We start from the raw sequence: 19,787 nt of genomic DNA on the forward strand, positions 1-19,787 counted from the left end.
ACCAATTTTCATGCAATCCTTCCATGCATTTTTACAGATTTTGAATGGGCTTCTAAGATATTTTTTTTTCTTTAATTATACCTCCTCTTAATTAACTGTTGGTTAATCACAGTTTTTGCTACCTTATATTTCAGATGGATATTAGGGTAATCAAATGATTAAGGTGGACTAAGAAATGGAATATAGTTTCACTGAAATGCTCCATATGATATAAAGCTTTATGGACTTTATCAACTTGAAATTCAGATACTGTTCCAGGTCATATTTAGTAACTCACCCCCATAAACAGGAGCCAAACCAATATTCCTCCTTCCCCCCCTCCCCGCAACAAATATTCCAGGGAAAAGGTAATCCTTCCCCCCCTCCCCCCCCCCTTTTTTTTTTCTGTTCTGTAACCAGTAGCTTCATTTGTCTTCAGCAGCAGAGGCAAATGGCTCTTAAAGTACTAATATATTGGTAATTCTTACACTGCTACAAAAGGCAAATACCTTTATTTTATTCATTTTCTGTAAGATAGTTGAGGGAGAGAGGGAAGATGCAACACAAGATGGATATGACTATCAGAGGTAGAACTACTCAGGCTGAGAGGAGAGCTCAGCTGCCATGATAGATTGATGGTACTTTTTGCTAAACATGCTTAAAAGAGACCAGGCTTGTGCCAGTGGCAGTAACTAACTTGTAGGATTTTCACCTGCTTGCAGGAGGCTTGTTTTGCACTGGTTATCTTGCAGCCATCAGATGGCAGTAGCTTTCAGTTGTCACTCTTGGCCTGGTTTGTATTCCAAACACCGGACAAAAAGAGAGGTTAAAGACTGCATAGAACTTCAGCTCTTAACATAAATCCAGTTTTGCAATAAAACTAAGAATATAGCATAAAAGATAAGTCAGAGTTATTTAAGTTGTAGGCTGTGAGCCCGAGGTCTTCTCTAGGGGCTCATTCCAAGGTCTGAATTCTAAGCAACCTGTTTTGTTGTATAACTATGTCATCATCAGCTGAGTTTTGGTATTTTGTTTTCCAGAACTACTAGTGCAATAATAATGAGCCCAGTAGTAATCTTTGCAAAATCCCTTCTCATTGCCTACTATATTGAAGTAGAATGAAAACAAATTGGCAGCAGGCATCTAGAAAATTAGATATTAACTTTCAAAAGTGCATGCTAGTTTGCCCTGTAATAGCTGGGAAGCAAGAACATTATGTTTCAGCACTGAACCTTTCTGTGGAATCAAAATATTCTCTATAGCCTGGTTCACATCTGCTGTGGGCTTTAATGTTGTTAACAATACTTGTGATTGCAGTAATAGAAATGTAGTCAGGGAAGAAAAAGGGAAAAGCCCTCTTATTTGTATTCAGAACTCTAATTCTAACAATGCAGTTAATCCTACTGCAATTACGGGGGGGGGGAGGGGGGGCAAGGGGGGCTATATAAAAGAAAAAATCTAAGAAAATAAAATTAGTGTGGAAAAAAAAAAGAAAAAAAAAAACACTTCTCAGCATTTAATTAATATTAAGGATGTGAAATAAACCCAAATAAGCAAAGTGGTGTATGATTGTGACAGAAAAATTTGGATCGAAACCAGTATCTTGATAAAGACTGTTATTATAGAAATAATGTATTTGACCACAGAGAAAGCTGAAGGGAAAAAAAAAATGCTCCCTTTGACTATACGGAAATTTAGGGCAAATCAGACAGCTGAAGCTGTTATTAAAGTGGCCATGGGTTGTAGATTAGGGTAACAGCATTTTTGATAGGAAAGTTGCATAACATCAGAGTTGCTGCTCTGCACTGATCCTGGAAGATCACATGTTTTACCAGTCACTGCTGATGAGGCAGAGGTGCTTGGGCCTCTCTTGTTTCTCCTTCCAAAAGCACCTGACAGATGAACACAAACTCTTTCAATTAAGAAATTAAAGGGAAGGAGTACCTGCTATTCCTGGTTTGAGCAGAGGTACCTTTACATTTTATCCTGTGTCTTCTATTTTCTTATGCCTTCCACTTCCCTGTGAATTTTTCTGTGAATGTTCTGATAGGGTCCTCATTTCCTCCCTTTCACTGCTACCTGATGGAATGCTTTATTGGTCAGTTTCTGCTTTTGGCTTCTGTGTATTGACTTTCTGTTTATTAGCTTACCCACTAAGCCATGTTCCTACTCACCACATCCAACCTTTCCTCCAGGTACCTCCCCCACCTCCCTCCCCCACCTCCCTGGGCAACCTGTACAAATGCCTATACTCTTTCTGAAAAGAAATCTCTCCTAATTTCCAACCTAAATTATCCTTTAGGATGACCCCTTTGATATGTATAAATATATATGTATATATATGAATATTTCACAACACATCTTTTTGTTTTGATTATTAAATTATTTATAGCTCTGATTGTTAAAATATTTTCTTTTATACTGTTTAAACTGTTATGTAGTCTCCTAAATCAGGTATGTCAAATTATTGGGTTTTGTCATTCCTCAGGACATATCAGGACATAAGCTAATGGATTTTAGATGACATAATGATATTTTACAAATTGCCAAGTCACCTGGAACATAACACTTTCTTCCATACTTATGTTGGTCATCTGAGCATTAGCTAGTTCTGTGAACAATAAGTTATGACATTAATACATTATAAATGTATCTTCATGCCTCTTGCAAAGAAGTACTACAACATCACAGAATCACAGAATGGCTGAGGTTGGAAGGGACCTCTGAAGATCATCTAGCCCAACCTCCCTGCTGAGCAGGATGTCCTGTGCATTGTGCAGGACGGCATCCAGGTGAGTTTTGTATATCTTCTGAGAAGACTTCACAACCTCTCTGGGCAACCTCTCCCAGTGCTCTGTCACTGTCATAGTAAAGAAGTTCCCTCTCTTATCGAGCAGGAACCTCCTGTGCTTCAGTTTGTACCCATTGCCTCTCATCCTGTCATTGGGCACAACAGAAAAGAGACCGGCTCCATCCTCTAGACACCCTCCCCTCAGATATTCATATACATTAATGAGGTCTCCCCTCAGCCTTTTATATTCCAGGCTAAACAGGCCCAGCTCTCTCAGCCTGTCCTCATATGATAGGTGCTCCAGTCACTGTTGGCACTTCAACCCTATTCACAAGTGAGGCTGCTGCTGACATCATTTTGCTTTATCCTTATTCACTTCACTGAAAAGTTTATTATGGTCTGTCCAGTTCACACGCTTAACTCAGCTCCTTTTTGTTTCTCTTAGCTTATTCTTCACTGGTGCCTCTGATCAGTGGTTTGCCTTGAGGTCTCCACACTGCTCACCTCTTTCCTCTGCAAAAACCTTTGCCAATATGGCTACAAAATTCAGCCAATTCAAAGCCTCACAACATGGCAGAAAACAAAACTAACAAAGTATGGAATATTTCTTATGTATAGTTTCACCTTTGTTCCCTTTATTATCATTTTTATTATTCTATAAGTGTTTGCATAATGTAGGTTTAACACAGTTTGCATATTACAGACATACTGAAGATTAGCAGAAATGTAGAGGTACAGTCTATAAGCATTAATGTTGATAATAGTACAGTCTTCAGTACAGCACCATATGTGCAAGCCAGATGCCTTTGAAAGGTTTAATTTTTTTTTTTCTTGAATGCTTATATAAACTCTATTATTGCTGCATCTCCTGATTATACCTCATAATTTATAGTATATTTATCTTCATAATACCAATGCAATGTAAATAAGTGCTGTTGTTACCATTTAACAGATGGAGAATGAAAGAACAGAGAAACAAAGATTCAAGAAAGAACATTGACATCCAAAGCACAATTGAAGTGTCTAGATTATTAACACAGTCCTCAAATCCACATCTGACAAACTTTAACTGACTATATGCATCATTGTAACTGACTGCACACTGCAATTTGTAGTTGAAAAGTCTCAAAATAAGGATCATTTCTAAATTTAGATCTCAAGATTTAATGCACATCTAATTCAACAACAGTTACCCAAGAGCCACTATGTAATAATGGACACAGAATATTTAAATTTCATAGCCTTGTAAGTATGAAAAAAATCACACTAGTAATAAACATACAAAAAGTCTCACCACAATCGTGTAATATTTACAGTTAAATAATAAATTTACATAAAATATAGGAAATTAGTAAAAAGGAATAGCTAATTAAAAAGGTAAAATTCTGATGTATTTATACTACCTTAGAAGCTCAGAGCATTTGTATTCTCATTAAAGAATGCTTGTGAAAGGACAGTCTCTTCAATTTTTCTTCCCTAGACTTATGATTGAACAGCATAAGTCCATATTGGACAGGGAATTACTAAAAGAAAAAATGAAAAAAAAAAAGAAAAAAAAAAGAAAAAAAAAGAAAAAAAATGAAAAAAATATCCCTCAGAAATGGGATAGAGTTTTCCTGAAAACAAAGGAAAGCAAAGCAAAACAAAACAACAACAACAACAAGAAATTAACTTTAAGTACTTGGGGAGCAAAGAAGTCTGCTAAAGTCTGGGTTCATCAGTGAATAAGACCACAATAAACAAATAATCTAACACATGCTTATAGAGGATTTTTTTTTTTATTTTGTTTTTAATTTGTGTTCATTATGGGGAAGATCCTAGAGGTACCTTTATTGCTGATTTTCTTTATAGGTAAAACACCTGAGGACTCTACCAGTGTGAACTGGTAATTGAAGAGACTGATGTCTAATAATTTTATACCAAAATAATAGAAAGTGACAAATGGGAAAACAGCTGTTAAAAAGGGCTCTTCCTTGCTCCAACAGACCAGTAATTCTAACTTGATTATCAAGAGGATTGCTAGGAATTATAACAAAAATAATTAGTAGACAAAAGAGAAAATATGATATATTTGGCAAGTATCAGAACAGCTTTTGTAGAGGAAAGCCATACTTTGCAAAACTATGGCAATTGTCTGAAGTCAAAAGGATCATTTGGATAATGTTGATTCAAACTTATGAACTTGAATTTTCAAAGAGAGATAAACAATATTAATGAAATAGAATTGTCATGGGGTAAAAGGGTAAAGCTTCTCCCAGATTACTTGGTGAAAGATAGGAAACAAAGGGTAGTGTGAATAATAATTTTTCACAGCAAGGAACCATCAGCGCTGCAGGGAAGGCTGGGATTCATGAATGCTGTGGAAAAGGTGGTGAGCTGTGAGGTGATTTTTTGTGTAATGATACAGAATTAATCAGGATAGTAAAAGCATAAGCTGGATGTGGGGAGTGACAGAACAGTCTCATGATATTGAGCAATGAAGTGACAGATGAAATCAATGTCAATAAATGGAAAGTCATGCACAGAGAAAAAAAAAACACTCCAAATTAATATTACTACTCTTGAATACGATCTTGAAGACCCTGAAAACATCAATGAAATATTAAGTTATGTCTTCTGAAATAAAAATAAAAAAAAGTCGGAGTAGGAATTGTTGGGAAAAGACTGAGGAATTAAAAAAAAACAAATAGATGTATAAATCCATATCTGGACAATAAATGTGGTTCTGGGTAATACCTTTCTAAAAGGTTATAATAGAATTAAAAAGAGAACAGATAAGGGTGACAAAAATGAACTGTACTACAGAATAATTTCTATAGAGCAGAGATAAAGTAGATAAGACTCTTCAGTTTGGGAAAGATATGATTGGGAGAAAATGATAAAGTCTGATAAAATAAAAATAAAAATTTGGAAAAGATGAATACAAAAGAATTCAGTGGTTTTTATAGCATAAGAATTAAGAAGGCTGAAGAAGCATAAGAATTAGGTACCAGGCTTGCAACAAATAAGAGGAAGCACATTTTCACACAATAATACTGAAAAAGACATGAGGGAGGTTCATCTGCATTTTTTAAATTGTCGTTGCCGTTTCTGGCTCAGGAAGTCCCAAAGGTGCTGAACTGCAGAAGCTGGGACTCTATATCAGAAGAAAGGATCATTTTACTAGATATATTTCCTATATTCATTCTCCATATATTCCATTTTTTCTAAGCAACTAAATAGAGCTAAGGTAGAGACCCAAATCTAGATAATTTAGCTTTACTGACAGTAGTGCCATGACTTTTGTCTACAAGGCCAAAAAATGTCCCTTGGCTTCTTTGTACACTAATAGAGACAGAGCCTCAGTGCCCACTGTGATTGTGGTGGGTGAGACAGGAGTTTGGCCCCATTAGTGCAATTGTTATATTCTAACATTGGACTCTTTTTTTTTTTTTTTTCCCCACTTCATATTATTAAAAAAATAATAAAAATAAATAAAAAAATAAAAAAATAATAAAATTAAAAAAATAATAAAAGTTAGTTAAATCCTTTACCTCTTTTCAATTACATCATGTAAAAGTGCTTTGTTCAAAATATGAGATTATTTTTCATTCTGCAGATTTTCTTTTAGCTGCAAAAGAGGTGGCTAGTAAATTCTCTGCCTGTTTATTTTTCTGGAGTATTGTTAACTTTCTTGATCATGTACGTATGGGGGATGAGTACTGGTGTAAAGGAAATGAGATTTGTGTAGATATAGGTGATGATTTGTTTGGTTCCAATCCAAACTACTATAATTTGACCTCAAGTCATCCCAGAAACAAAACTAACTACAGATTTCTCACATGGATTTTGTTCCATTCCCACCATTTCCATTCCCATTCCACTAGGGCAGATCTAGAAATAGAAAGAAAACAAATGTTTCTTCCCACGCTATTGTTACAATAAAACAAAAGCTTCCAAAGTTTGGAGTAATTTTGAAAAGTTATTACATTTCATGTTTCACATGCTTGCTACAGATGAAAATGTATTTTTCTGGATAAGCTTTTCTTATTCTTTGCACAGTAATTTCCACTTGTTGGACAAACTTGTAATTCTCAGGGGCCACTCTATATCTATTATCACATTTCTAACCGGTCCATTTGTAAATTTTCATGTTTAACAGTGCTCCACAGGCTCTCTCACACAAAACCATCCATCATGGTTTTAGACCACATCTTGAGAACTAATGATATATTGGATAAATTAATTTTGCTTTTTTCCTGATGATGCTTGTACCTCAAGCTAATCTCAGAAGCACTGTACTGAGTAATCCACCACTCAAGGGCCTCAACAATTAAGCTGACCATAGAACTGTATTTATCATTTGCAGAGCTGGCAGACCACTTGAGGAGGTTTTCCAGACAACAGATCACTTCTTACACTTTGGTTTGGCTGCAGTGTGGGCTGAATAGTGGTGTGCCTGCAGATATACATTGTGCCCCTGTCGCGTTAAAGGGGTGTAGCTGATTAACCGTCACGGGCCCGTTTGGATTCAGAGTACTGAACCAGTCGGACATTCACCAAAACTGGGGGTCCGTTCGGACAATCACCAAAAACGTAATAACCGCCTGGGGGTCCACTCAGACATTCACCAAAAACGTATTAACCACCTGGGGGTCCGTTCAGACATTCACCAACAATGCATTAACCGTCTGGGGGTCTGGTTAGATTCAGAACACTGAATTATCATGGATAATCACCCTCACCCAAGTCGCATTAATGAAAGCTATCACAATGCAATCAAGTATGGTTTATTACAGCAACAGATAATCAGGTTCTTTTGGATTGCCGGTGATAGTGACTGTCTGCAAAAGCAAGCTAGTATGCATGAAATACACGGGTGTTATAGGTGTTACAGATGTCACAGATGTCACAGATGTTACAGATGTTATAGATGTTATAGATGTTACAGATGTTATAGGTGTTATAGGTGTTATAGGTGTTACAGGTGTTACAGGTGTTACAGGTGCGCAGCCTAGAAATAAACGCGTTAAAAGGATCAAAGACTCTATAGAGATTTATGAGCAAATATTCAGATCTCACCCAAAGGCGTCCCAATGGGGGGGGAAGAGAGGCTCAGCCCGTCGACTGATCCCAGGAGTCAGGAGGTCCTAAGGATGTTGTATGTCCTCGGGATGGTATCTCCCCTGACGATGGTATCTTCCCTAACATCCCCTCTCTCTTGGGCCAATTTATATTATTTTCTATCTTTTAGGTGGAGCTTGAGTGGCTCTAGTCAAGCATATCTTAGTTATGATTGGTGTAAAGTTTTCCCGTCTCCGTTTAAAGTAATAGGCTCCGAGAAATTCAGAGCGCATGCTCAGTGAGGGGTGGTCGCACCTTGGAGGCGGGTAGCTTTTGGGATGGAGGTGTGTTTTGGTATTATAATGATATTATAATGAGCAAAAAGTACACTAGGGTACAGCATTTGTCAAAACATGACAGGTCTTTGGCTTAGGGTGGCAAAAAGTGCAGCTTTGTGCACAAGAACAATCGAGGCCCCACCTGATTACAGAGCCTAGCCGTGGTGTCTCCACTCCACTCCACGCTCCGTGGTGTTCCTTAGAGCTAGCACACCAAGTTTCCCCAGCGCGATAGCATCTAAGGTTGGGAGCCTAGGGAATGCTCAGATAATGCAGTTATACCCTACCCTGAAAGCCTCTTCAATGCTGTACCTTTTCCTTAAAAGTGTGAATGTTAGTTTTATTTTCCTAGTTACTTCAGGCATTTACACCACATAATCCACCCCGTGACTATAGTCACTCAAGCTTCACGACAGTTGGAATATGTCAGGGACATCACATACATTCTCGGATTGAGGTTTACCGAGTGTATGTACATTGTGTAGTGATGCTAAACGTTTCATCATAAACCAGAGTTTAGCATACAAACTAATTGTCAGTATAAAACATAATACAGTATTAGCAGAACAATAACAGGGTGAAGCATCTTGTTGAAGATTCCCTTGGCAGCTGGCGATCATCCAAACAAAGTGTCCCACCAACGGTGTCTCTCATCTCTCTTCACTCTTTCCATTACTCGATGTATTTCTTGTGCATCATGGTGGACAGTAATCAGAGTCTTTTGTCCATTTTCTCGGACTTGTGTCATCAGCTGCTTCAGGTCCTCATGTATCAGCAATTTCTTCACCAAGGTGAGGTTCATTCCAATAGGAGTAGGCAGCAGTTCATGAAGCAGAATATAATTAGATGCAATAAGTTGATAAGAAGTGACAGGAACTGAGTATTTAAAATCACATCCTAGAATTTTGGTAAAATTGCAAACACAAACATTAGAGTGATTACTGGTATCTACAACTATAGAATCACAATGAGTTCTCATACAAACACAACCTTTCCCAATATATATAAGTACAATTTCAAGGGTTTCATTAGGATGTATCTCAAAGTGGCAAATATTTTGCTCAGTGTCAAGACAAATGTCTTGAGATTCCAGCGTATTACTTTATGCATTTACATCAATTGTTTGCCACTTTCCTCCCTTTTGATGGGCCCATACTTTATGCTCTTTAGGATAAAGTGTAGTTCCATTATGATTGAGTCCTAATGCAATGATTGGATATACATTGTATACGGTGGCATTACTTATAGTAAGTATAAAGGCAACAATTTGATCATTTTAATGGGTAAAGTTGACTAATTGCCACCAAGCTTGAAATTCTTTTTCAAATTCTGAAGCATTATCCCAAATCAATTTTCAAATTTCAGTGGGCAAAGTTCCTCCTTCTCCCTCTCTAATAATAGCTGCTGCTACAGATTGTATCCATAACTGTGCTTGGATACAGCTCAAGGCAAGGGAGGTATTGCCTTGGGCTTTTCCAAGGGTATTTACAATTAATTGATGATCATTTTCCTCAAGCCAATAAGGATGATTTTATTGGTTGTTCCAATTTCCTTAGGTCATCTGTAGTAGCAGTTATTCTACTCATTAAGACCTCAGCATCAATGTTTTTTAATATACCTAATCCTGTTCCCAATAACCTAGTTGCATCCTGTGGCCCTTTTTTAGGGACCAACTAGGGTTAAAGACAATTTGTTGTTGTCCCACATTTTTAATTATGTAAGGACCTGTGTTGAAGATGGAAGGAGTTAGACCAATGGGAGGCTGAGTCGGTTCATTTTCAAATATCTGCAGGGGCAGAGGCTTCTTATCCTTTGACCATGAATTCAAATAGTAATTCTGTGCCTCTGTAACCCCAAAGACAGCACACAATTATAAGTTTGGTGAAAGTAAAATTGTACCAGCAATCAAAATTTGGTTCAGTTATTTTAGTTATTTGGCAACCAATTTGTATTGTTTGTCCAGACATGGCTTAAAGTTCAGCCATTCTTAGAGAATCATTCCAACTCCATTCATCTTTTGAAAATATTTTGTTTCCATGTAGAGATTTAGGTCCTTTTTGTTTTGAGATGTTCCAGTGATTGTGCTATACTGTGACAATACATGGTTAAATGCCATGGTGAAACACCTCAGCTCCATGCACAGCCACAGTAGCTAAGTTTATTTAAGGTCTGTAATTGCATCAAGGTCAGGGTAAAGCATAGCATCATTAATCCAAACTGTTGATTCGTCATCTTCCAGCTGTCCATATACAGTTCGCTCAGGGTTCCTGTGAACACAAAAGAAAATAAAATATGCTCGGTTGTATTCAACCGGCAGGGTTAGAAAGAGGGTGAAATAGCAATCTTTGATTTCCCATGCGTAGAAATATTTGGGAGTAGTTAGCACTATTGCTACTGTTAGAAACACAGAGGGCTTTCACTATCTCTGCCATGTTTGGAACTGCGGCAGTCAAAGGTGTAGTGTTAGCGTTCAGCTGTCTGTAATCCACTGTAAAATGCCATTGCCTGGTTGGTTTCTTTACCGGCCACACTGGTGAATTGTAAGGTGAATTGGTCCTTTTAATAATGTCTCTTTTTTCCAATTCTGTTACCACCCCGTCAATCCCCATAAGTGCTGCTGCTGACAACAGATATTGCCGATCATTAATGATTTTAGCAGGGGATGAGGGTATGGATGTTTGTAACAGACTCAGTCTCATGGTGCCTGAAACCCTTTGATGTGTCGCGAAACTCCACACAGTTCCATCAGGGAGTTTTCACATACAACCATGCAGTATGTCAAATCCTAAAATATTAGTATATGCAGCACCAACTAATACTTCTACCCTGGTTAATTTTTGTTCCTCTGGCAACCAGAGTGAAATTTTTGCAGTGGGGCATTGTTTTTCCACACCATTGATTCCCGTGAATTTAACCCTGCGTTGACCAGGTGTTATGCTCAGGGTTTGTGCTGTTGCATGTGTAATTACTGACATTTGGGTCCTGGTTTCAATAAGAAAATTTACCAATATTTTTGGGGGTTCAACAGGAATGGCAATGATAGGGTCAATATGTTCATTAGAGAGCCATTGAATTGTTAATACCTGCCGAGCAGGGTGGCTCATTGCCCTCCCCGGGGATAAGAGTTTTTTTGCTGACACAACTCGCCTCGTTCCCTATTAGGTTTCAATCTCTCTTTGAATTTGGGATATCTGGGATTTTTAGTGTGGATTTGGCGGACTCGCCGAGAGTGGTCTTGGGATTTAATACTGGATGAATTAATCCAGCCCATTCGGTGTCCGTACTTATCTATGTCTTGTACCAATTCACTCCAGGTGGGAATAGGGGAGTTAGGATTTTGCCTACAACCACTATCATCATCCCTACAAGCAGCTAGTATATGATCTTGGGTGTTTGCTACAAACATCTTAAGACAATCAGGAAGTCCACGGATGAGAGGGGTTAACCGAATTGGATCAATAGGAGCTAACATCGGGGATTTCCTAAATTCATCTCTTTCATATATCGCCTGAATGCAGGCTGCTTTCTGTACTGCTACAGCCAGGTCAGCTCCTGGTATGGTGGTTAAAGATACTCCAGGTCTCCAAAAGCCTCCTACCTCTTCCTCACTCAACATCATTCGATCTCCTCCTTTAAGAGAAACTCGACACACATACTCAACTTCTGATTCCCCTGATCGCCTTGAGAACTTCTCCTGTATTTTAACCAACTCTGCTGGTGGCAATGGAATCGTTCGCACAGTAGTGCGAATTTCATCATTATCATCAACAGTAGTCTCAGTCTTAACCAAAGGTCTCAAGGAAATGGATTGGGGTTCAGAATCAGAAATCTCTTCAACGCCATCATCACTGTCAGACCAGAAATCACTGTCCCAGCTTTCAGGTTCTGCACTATGCAGCACTCCACGAATCTGCTTGACCGGAGCACAAGGCTGTACTTTATTTAACAGATGACTAACCCTCTCCAGCATTTGTTTAAGATGATTATTCTCACTCACAAGTTTATCATTTTCAGTCACAAGTTTGTCATTCTCAATGGAAAGTTTATTATTTTCATCCAAAAGTTTATCCACTCTGATTCCTAATGTTTTTCCCGTCTCCCTTTCAAAGGCCAATGATGACTTCAATATTTCATTCTCTGATTTCAAAGCTGTATGTTCCGCATCAGAGATCAGTTTGGGAGCAGGAGTTTCCTTAGCTTTTTGCCGAGCACAAGACAAACAATCTCCTAACACAGCATAAATCGCACCTTTACCCTTTCTTTGACCAATCTTTCGTGAAGCCTGACACGGCTCAATGTGCTCTACCACTTTCTCCTCATCTTTCCAAAACTTTTGGGAAAACTCCTTCCCTGCCTGGGAAGGGGTACATTTATATTTTTGCAGTAGTTTATCCATAGCAATCCTGCCGACTACGCCAATTTTACTGTCGCGTTAAAGGGGTGTAGCTGATTAACCGTCACGGGCCCGTTTGGATTCAGAGTACTGAACCAGTCGGACATTCACCAAAACTGGGGGTCCGTTCGGACAATCACCAAAAACGTAATAACCGCCTGGGGGTCCACTCAGACATTCACCAAAAACGTATTAACCACCTGGGGGTCCGTTCAGACATTCACCAACAATGCATTAACCGTCTGGGGGTCTGGTTAGATTCAGAACACTGAATTATCATGGATAATCACCCTCACCCAAGTCGCATTAATGAAAGCTATCACAATGCAATCAAGTATGGTTTATTACAGCAACAGATAATCAGGTTCTTTTGGATTGCCGGTGATAGTGACTGTCTGCAAAAGCAAGCTAGTATGCATGAAATACACGGGTGTTATAGGTGTTACAGATGTCACAGATGTCACAGATGTTACAGATGTTATAGATGTTATAGATGTTACAGATGTTATAGGTGTTATAGGTGTTATAGGTGTTACAGGTGTTACAGGTGTTACAGGTGCGCAGCCTAGAAATAAACGCGTTAAAAGGATCAAAGACTCTATAGAGATTTATGAGCAAATATTCAGATCTCACCCAAAGGCGTCCCAATGGGGGGGGAAGAGAGGCTCAGCCCGTCGACTGATCCCAGGAGTCAGGAGGTCCTAAGGATGTTGTATGTCCTCGGGATGGTATCTCCCCTGACGATGGTATCTTCCCTAACATCCCCTCTCTCTTGGGCCAATTTATATTATTTTCTATCTTTTAGGTGGAGCTTGAGTGGCTCTAGTCAAGCATATCTTAGTTATGATTGGTGTAAAGTTTTCCCGTCTCCGTTTAAAGTAATAGGCTCCGAGAAATTCAGAGCGCATGCTCAGTGAGGGGTGGTCGCACCTTGGAGGCGGGTAGCTTTTGGGATGGAGGTGTGTTTTGGTATTATAATGATATTATAATGAGCAAAAAGTACACTAGGGTACAGCATTTGTCAAAACATGACAGGTCTTTGGCTTAGGGTGGCAAAAAGTGCAGCTTTGTGCACAAGAACAATCGAGGCCCCACCTGATTACAGAGCCTAGCCGTGGTGTCTCCACTCCACTCCACGCTCCGTGGTGTTCCTTAGAGCTAGCACACCAAGTTTCCCCAGCGCGATAGCATCTAAGGTTGGGAGCCTAGGGAATGCTCAGATAATGCAGTTATACCCTACCCTGAAAGCCTCTTCAATGCTGTACCTTTTCCTTAAAAGTGTGAATGTTAGTTTTATTTTCCTAGTTACTTCAGGCATTTACACCACAGCCCCTCATGTGCCTTTCTCTGGATGACACTGTCTGGAGGTTATTGTGTCTCCAGCCTTTCTTATCCTTGCACCAATGTCACTATACTTGCTATTTCCCCAGCATGATTTTTTTCTTTCTTTTTTTTTTTTAAACCACAAGGGCTTTTCGCTGATAGTAGTGTTGATTATGGAATTATCCTGAAGCATCATAAGAATATATACTTTTTGCTTCTATATCTGCGACTGACTAAAACATCTGCAGGACCTGACAAATATATATGTTTTTAAATACAGATTACTCATATCTCTACATATCTCTAACTGAAGTCAGACGATTTCACATATGCTTAATAGTTCTATAAAACAGGGCAAGAAAAAAAACTTTTCACCTTTAACTATATGCTTGTTTGAAGTGCATTTCTTTTCAGAAAAACAAAAGCACTATAAAGATGTTGTTGATGCAAGTGATTTTGTCAGGAACTGTTTGTATGCTTTCAGAGAACAATGGTGAAGATATAGAATGAAAAAAGTATCAGAAGTGAGAATAGAATGATGAATATTTAGGTGACTGTGTAACAATGTATGACTGAAATCATTCTGAGAGTAGTCATCTAAGTACATGCTGAACTGTACAAGAACAGCTAAGAAACTACTAAGAGGTTTTAACTATAACATAAATAAGAATGTGGCACAAAGTGTTTGGATATGCCTCTAATGGAGAGGAGATAAGCTCAGATAAGAAAGGAATTGGAAGAATTTTGTGTAAGGACAAGATGTGTTATTCTCAGACCCCAAAGTTATACATCTGATTAGAGCTACATTGTTAGAATAACATGATTTTTATTTATTTTTTTGGTAAGTCTACATTGTTGTTATTATAAATTAAAGTAATTGCTCCAGGTAGATCTAGGAATTTGACCTTGACACATAACACAATTCTGATTCATTGATCAAATTATTTATCATAAAGCAAATTCATTTACAGCTAAATATCACATCCACTTCTGTACTCATAAAAACTTACATTTTAGGCAATAAACCTGGTGTGATTCTTACATACATGAGTAAGGTTCTGACACAGAAGTGGGCATTTTCCTGAGATGCTTCAGCCCCAAGGACATGGGGCTCAGCCCAGGCTGCATGCCTACCTGAAGGAGGATGACAGTGATATGTCCTCAATGTGTTCATTGGTCAAAGAGGAAAGATAAGAACTATTAAAACAAAACAAAACAAAACAAAACAAAAAAACAAACAAAAACCAGAAAAATGCTTTTGTCATTTTTTTGAATTGGGGATTTAGTGTAAATAGTCTGCATCTTGTTTAGGCAGCTCAGGGTTATAAATCACATTATACCACTTTTGATATGACGTTGTTTGAGGTGTTTCAGAACAAAGAATTGTAGTCAGTTAACTGTTCTTTTTCCACAAATATAGATACTGGATTATTTCCAGTGATCAAAAGGTAGCCACAGAATATCTATGGATATGGCAGAAGAAAATATGTATATTAAAAAAAAAAAATCAAAGAAAGCCTACATTGTGAACTGTTCAGTACTGCTGAATAGACCTAGAATACACAGTAGAGACACTTGTGTAGCTGTAATCAAGTGAGCTTTGAAGCCAGTGGTCTGGGAGGACTGCAGGAGTGGTAGTGTGGGCTATTTGCTTTGGAACCTTCCTGAGACTGCGTAAGTGCTCAGGTGGTTAGTCTCAGCCATGTCCTATGTGGCAGCTATCCCTCTAGGGGCATAGGCAACTTAAATTGCTTTAGGTTTGTTGACAAATCTGCAGAGACCTCAGTGACAATGCACCCTAAGTATTATAAACCCTAACTAGAAATTTTTGACAAGTACTTGGCTCCCCTCTGCATATCTTGCTGAAAAGCAGAGAAAATGTGACATATTCCCTAAGAGAACCCTTAAGGCATGTCTACACCAAACTCTCTCTGAAACCAGAAACAGTGTGAGAGCAATCAGGGACAGTCCAGAGGAAGCTGTCAATAATGATTATTGACTAAAAGATTCTGGCATAGAAGGAAAAGCTGAATCACCTGATGGTGTTTAATCTGGGAAAACTGGTGGAGATAGTCATCTTCAAAATACAAAAAACTGTAGAAAACAAAGGAATAAACTGAAAAATAAACATTGCCTAGTCTGCCATGTCTAGACTAGAAATAATAGGCTTTAAGTGAAGCAAAGTCTAGGATATTAGAAACAGTTAAGTGCTGGAATAGGTTGCTCAGGGAATTTATGGGGTGCCCATCACTGAAGATTTTTAAGAACAGATTAGAAAAATATCTGTCAGGAATTATTCAGACAGAGCTGATCCTGCCTTTGGGCAGAGAGATGAGCTGGATGACCTCTTGAGGTTCTTTCTGGTCTTATTTTCCATGATTTTATGACCATGGCACTCTGCCCAGACTGATGCATTTCAGTGCAAGTCCTTGCTAACATGATTGTGCAGCATTTCAGGGCTGAAATGTTCCCTTCACTGAATTAATGAACCCAGTTAGTGGTAGCTTGGGGGTTCCTGCACCAGACTCTAGAATGGCCTGCAGATCAGCAGCTTAAATAACCAACTTAGACTTTCAAAAAACACACTCTGAAGTGCAGGCTGTGTACAGCATCTATTGAGAGCACCTTTGTACTCAGGGGTCAGCTAGGGAGACGGTCTGTTAACCACTGTCAAACACCATCTGCAAGGGAGTCACACAAAGTGACACTTCTCCATCCCAGGCATCACACATTCTTTCCACGGTCCGACGCATGTGACTGCTTGGCACAGTCTGTGACAGCCAGCATTACTGGGAGGTGCAAGCAGCTGCAACAGGCTGTCCTCAGGCTCCCTTTTTAGCTCCTTCTGTTAGAACTGTGTGTTAGGGGTTATACACCTATGAGTGCTGGTGACATGGCTCTGTGCTTGCAGACCACAATCAGACATTCTCTGTTATAGGGGTTGGCTTTCCAACCTCACCACTTCTCCTTTGATAAGCAGCTAGCGTTGCCGCACTATTTCTGGCCTACAGGGAACTCCTAGGGAACACTACAAATGCCATGGCAATATTACCTAGTGTCAGCTGAAGTGTCTGAGAGGGTGCAATGCATTGCTTTGCCAGGGAGAGAGAATTGCGTCAGAAACACATTAAATCTTGTAGCCATGTCAGCCATTGTTCATCTGTCATAACCACAGAAAGCCATTGATCTCTGCTACGGAAGAGACAGCTGAAACACAGGCTAAGGCACAGCCAGCATGTGAGGCAAGAAGTAGGCCCAAGGGGCTGCTTGAGGTCTTCAAACTTTAAACATGGGGAATAGACAAGGCTGCAGGGCTCACACTTTCTCAAATTCCCACTACAAAAGCCTCTTTTGGCTTCCTGCTGCACACCAGCTCCAGCCAATGACAGTGATCTGTGAGACGTAAAGGCTGAAAGCTTTTGGATCATAAGTGTCTCACTGGCTCTCAGTCTACACTCTTGAAAGCAACTCAGACACAGTTTCTGTGCACAGGGTAGGTGGGGTCATCAGCAGGGCAGATGTCCTTGCCCAAGGAAAGTTAGATCATCCAAATCCTCAGTTGTTCTAAGAAAGAAGTAGCTGAAGTCTTTTGCAGCAGCAAAGATCACAGGTTTTCTTGAGGTGCTCTGGCTTTGACAAGAAATTTAGGGAAATATGCTTGAGTTATAATATAATGGTAAATTTTCTAACATATCCTAACAGGAACTATGAGCAGGAGAGAAATTCAACATGGGGATTTCAAAGCAGTACATGATGCAGAACCTGTTGCACCATAGGGCTGTTCCTTTTTTCATGCCATAGCGGAAGCTTTCTGATTAACAGTTTCCAGAATTTCTTAGATCCTGACATGTATACATGTACACACAATTCTACACACATGCCTGTAAAAGAAAGAAACGGAATGAAAAATGCAAACTGGTATGAAATCTGAAAAGCAAAAATAGATTATCATGTTCCTAAAATGTGACTTTATTGCAAAATGTACTTACAGAAACTTCCACTTTGTAAGTCATTATGCTTAAATGGACTTTCTTTCCTTCTTTCCTTCTTTTTCTTTCTTTCTTTCTTTCTTTCTTTCTTTCTTTCTTTCTTTCTTTCTTTCTTTCTTTCTTTCTTTCTTTCTTTCTTTCTTTCTTTCTTTCTTTCTTTCTTTCTTTCTCTCTCTCTCTCTCTCTCTCTCATCTCTTTCTCTTTCTTTCCTTCTTTTTCTTTCTTTCTTTCTTTCTTTCTTTCTTTCTTTCTTTCTTTCTTTCTTTCTTTCTTTCTTTCTTTCTTTCTTTCTTTCTTTCTTTCTTTCTTTTTTCTTTTTCTTTCTTTCTTTCTTTCTTTCTTTCTTTCTTTCTTTCTTTCTTTCTTTCTTTCTTTCTTTCTTTCTTTCTTTCTTTCTTTCTTTCTCTCTCTCTCTCTCTCTCTCTCTCTCTCTCTCTCTCTCTTTCTCTCTCTCTTTCTTTTCTTTTTTTTTTTTTTTTTTTCCACATGTGCAGGTGGAAGAACCTCAGACTGCTGCTACTCCTTGGCCAGGGCCCAGTCAGACAATCGTAATGGCCTTGTCGAAGTTGGCAGATTAACTAAATGTCATTTAAACTCATTTTCAGTTTCTGCCTATCAATTACTAAACCACCGTGTTCTGAAATACAGAGAGTACACCTCTGGTTGCAGTTCTTCTAGGCTGCTCAGATGACCTATATTAATGATGATGAGATGGATTGACAGTAATCTCTTGCTGGTATAACTAACAAGATAGCAAGTCTGCATAAGAGTGTGATATAGCAAATGATTGCACTGATGTCTAGAAGGACTTTGCATATTTGATTCTGCCTTTTAGTGAGTAATGTGTTGGTCGCAATGATATGCCGTCCCTTCCAAAGTACTTTTTTTTCTTTGAGGTTTAAGCAAAAGTTTTATACTCTCTTCTGTAAACAATTTTATATCTTCACAGAATAATTTCCTTTTTACACCATTTGAAAAACTGACAATCTTTTAATCTCTAATGAAATTGAGCACTAAAAAGTACATTTCTCTATCCTTAATGTTTAGAAATTCAGCTACTGCATCAGAAGATCACATGCTATGTTCACTTCCCTATTTCCCTGTGTAAGCAAGACACACGCTGTTTTGCTTATAGACAAAGAGGTGGACTAGACTTGTTTCTGTGCAGCTACACTGGTGACAAGTGCAGTCAATAAACACAGAGGCACGCTTGTTCTGTCTCATATTTAGACAATACAGTGGTCACAACAGACAGCAGCTACACAGAATGTCAACAAGCTCTGAGTCGATGTGACCAGGTTTTGGGTTTACCTTTGGTGAAACTTTGATTTAAGAGAAAACAAAAGCTTAGGATAAATCCCCACCTGGTATAAATTGATTTAGGTCCATTGAAGTCAGTTTACACCAGCTGAGAATGTAGTCTTGTGTTTGCTGACTGGAAGCTAGCTCAAATATCTTATCCAGGCTATGTGTAGTTAAAATGATTGCATCTTTTCTGACCCCAACAGCTGAAAGTATTGCTTTCAGCTACAGAAGGTATTTCTAAATAGAGCATGAGGCAGTGTCTCTCCCAGAGGTCCCAGCTCACACCTGGGGATGCTGCTGCAAGGCTGCAGCTGATTCATCACTGTTTTAGCAACTCTTCTAATATAATTGTATATTATGTATTAAACCAGTAATATAATTTGGGAAGTTCAATTTCTGTTGTTTGACAGTAAGCTGGACAACATGGTGTAACTCTTCCTTTTGCCATATCAGAGAGTCTGTTGTGGAAATAAAATAAAAGGGAGAGAATCAGTCTGAAACATTTAAAAATGAGAAACAATTTCTATTTCTTCTCTTTATTCTTGTGATGTTATCAGTTGATACTTAATACCATTACTGTAAGTTACATGCACCAACCATGACAGACTTGGAAGTGAGCTTGAAT

General features: G+C 38.7%; 2 long non-coding RNA genes across 3 annotated transcripts; one reads left to right on the top strand and one right to left on the bottom strand.

Moving 5' to 3' along the window:
• Nucleotides 1-1,758: 1,758 nt before the first annotated feature.
• On the top strand, nucleotides 1,759-7,437 carry LOC106017519 (uncharacterized). Of its 2 annotated transcripts, XR_005262246.2 has the most exons (4): nucleotides 1,759-1,947; nucleotides 2,652-2,771; nucleotides 3,216-3,364; nucleotides 3,723-7,437. It is a non-coding gene; the product is annotated as an uncharacterized lncRNA (long non-coding RNA). The 2 variants fall into 2 exon arrangements; XR_001191013.5 differs by lacking the exon at nucleotides 3,216-3,364 and having other exon boundaries at nucleotides 1,774-1,947.
• Nucleotides 7,438-7,523: 86 nt separating this feature from the next.
• On the bottom strand, nucleotides 7,524-13,865 carry LOC140001436 (uncharacterized). Its single transcript, XR_011806659.1, has 2 exons — nucleotides 13,178-13,865; nucleotides 7,524-10,418 (listed from the first exon to the last, which is right to left on the bottom strand). It is a non-coding gene; the product is annotated as an uncharacterized lncRNA (long non-coding RNA).
• Nucleotides 13,866-19,787: the final 5,922 nt, after the last annotated feature.

This window comes from Anas platyrhynchos, chromosome 1 (genome assembly GCF_047663525.1).
Source record: "Anas platyrhynchos isolate ZD024472 breed Pekin duck chromosome 1, IASCAAS_PekinDuck_T2T, whole genome shotgun sequence".
NCBI classification, from domain to species: Eukaryota; Metazoa; Chordata; class Aves; order Anseriformes; family Anatidae; genus Anas; species Anas platyrhynchos.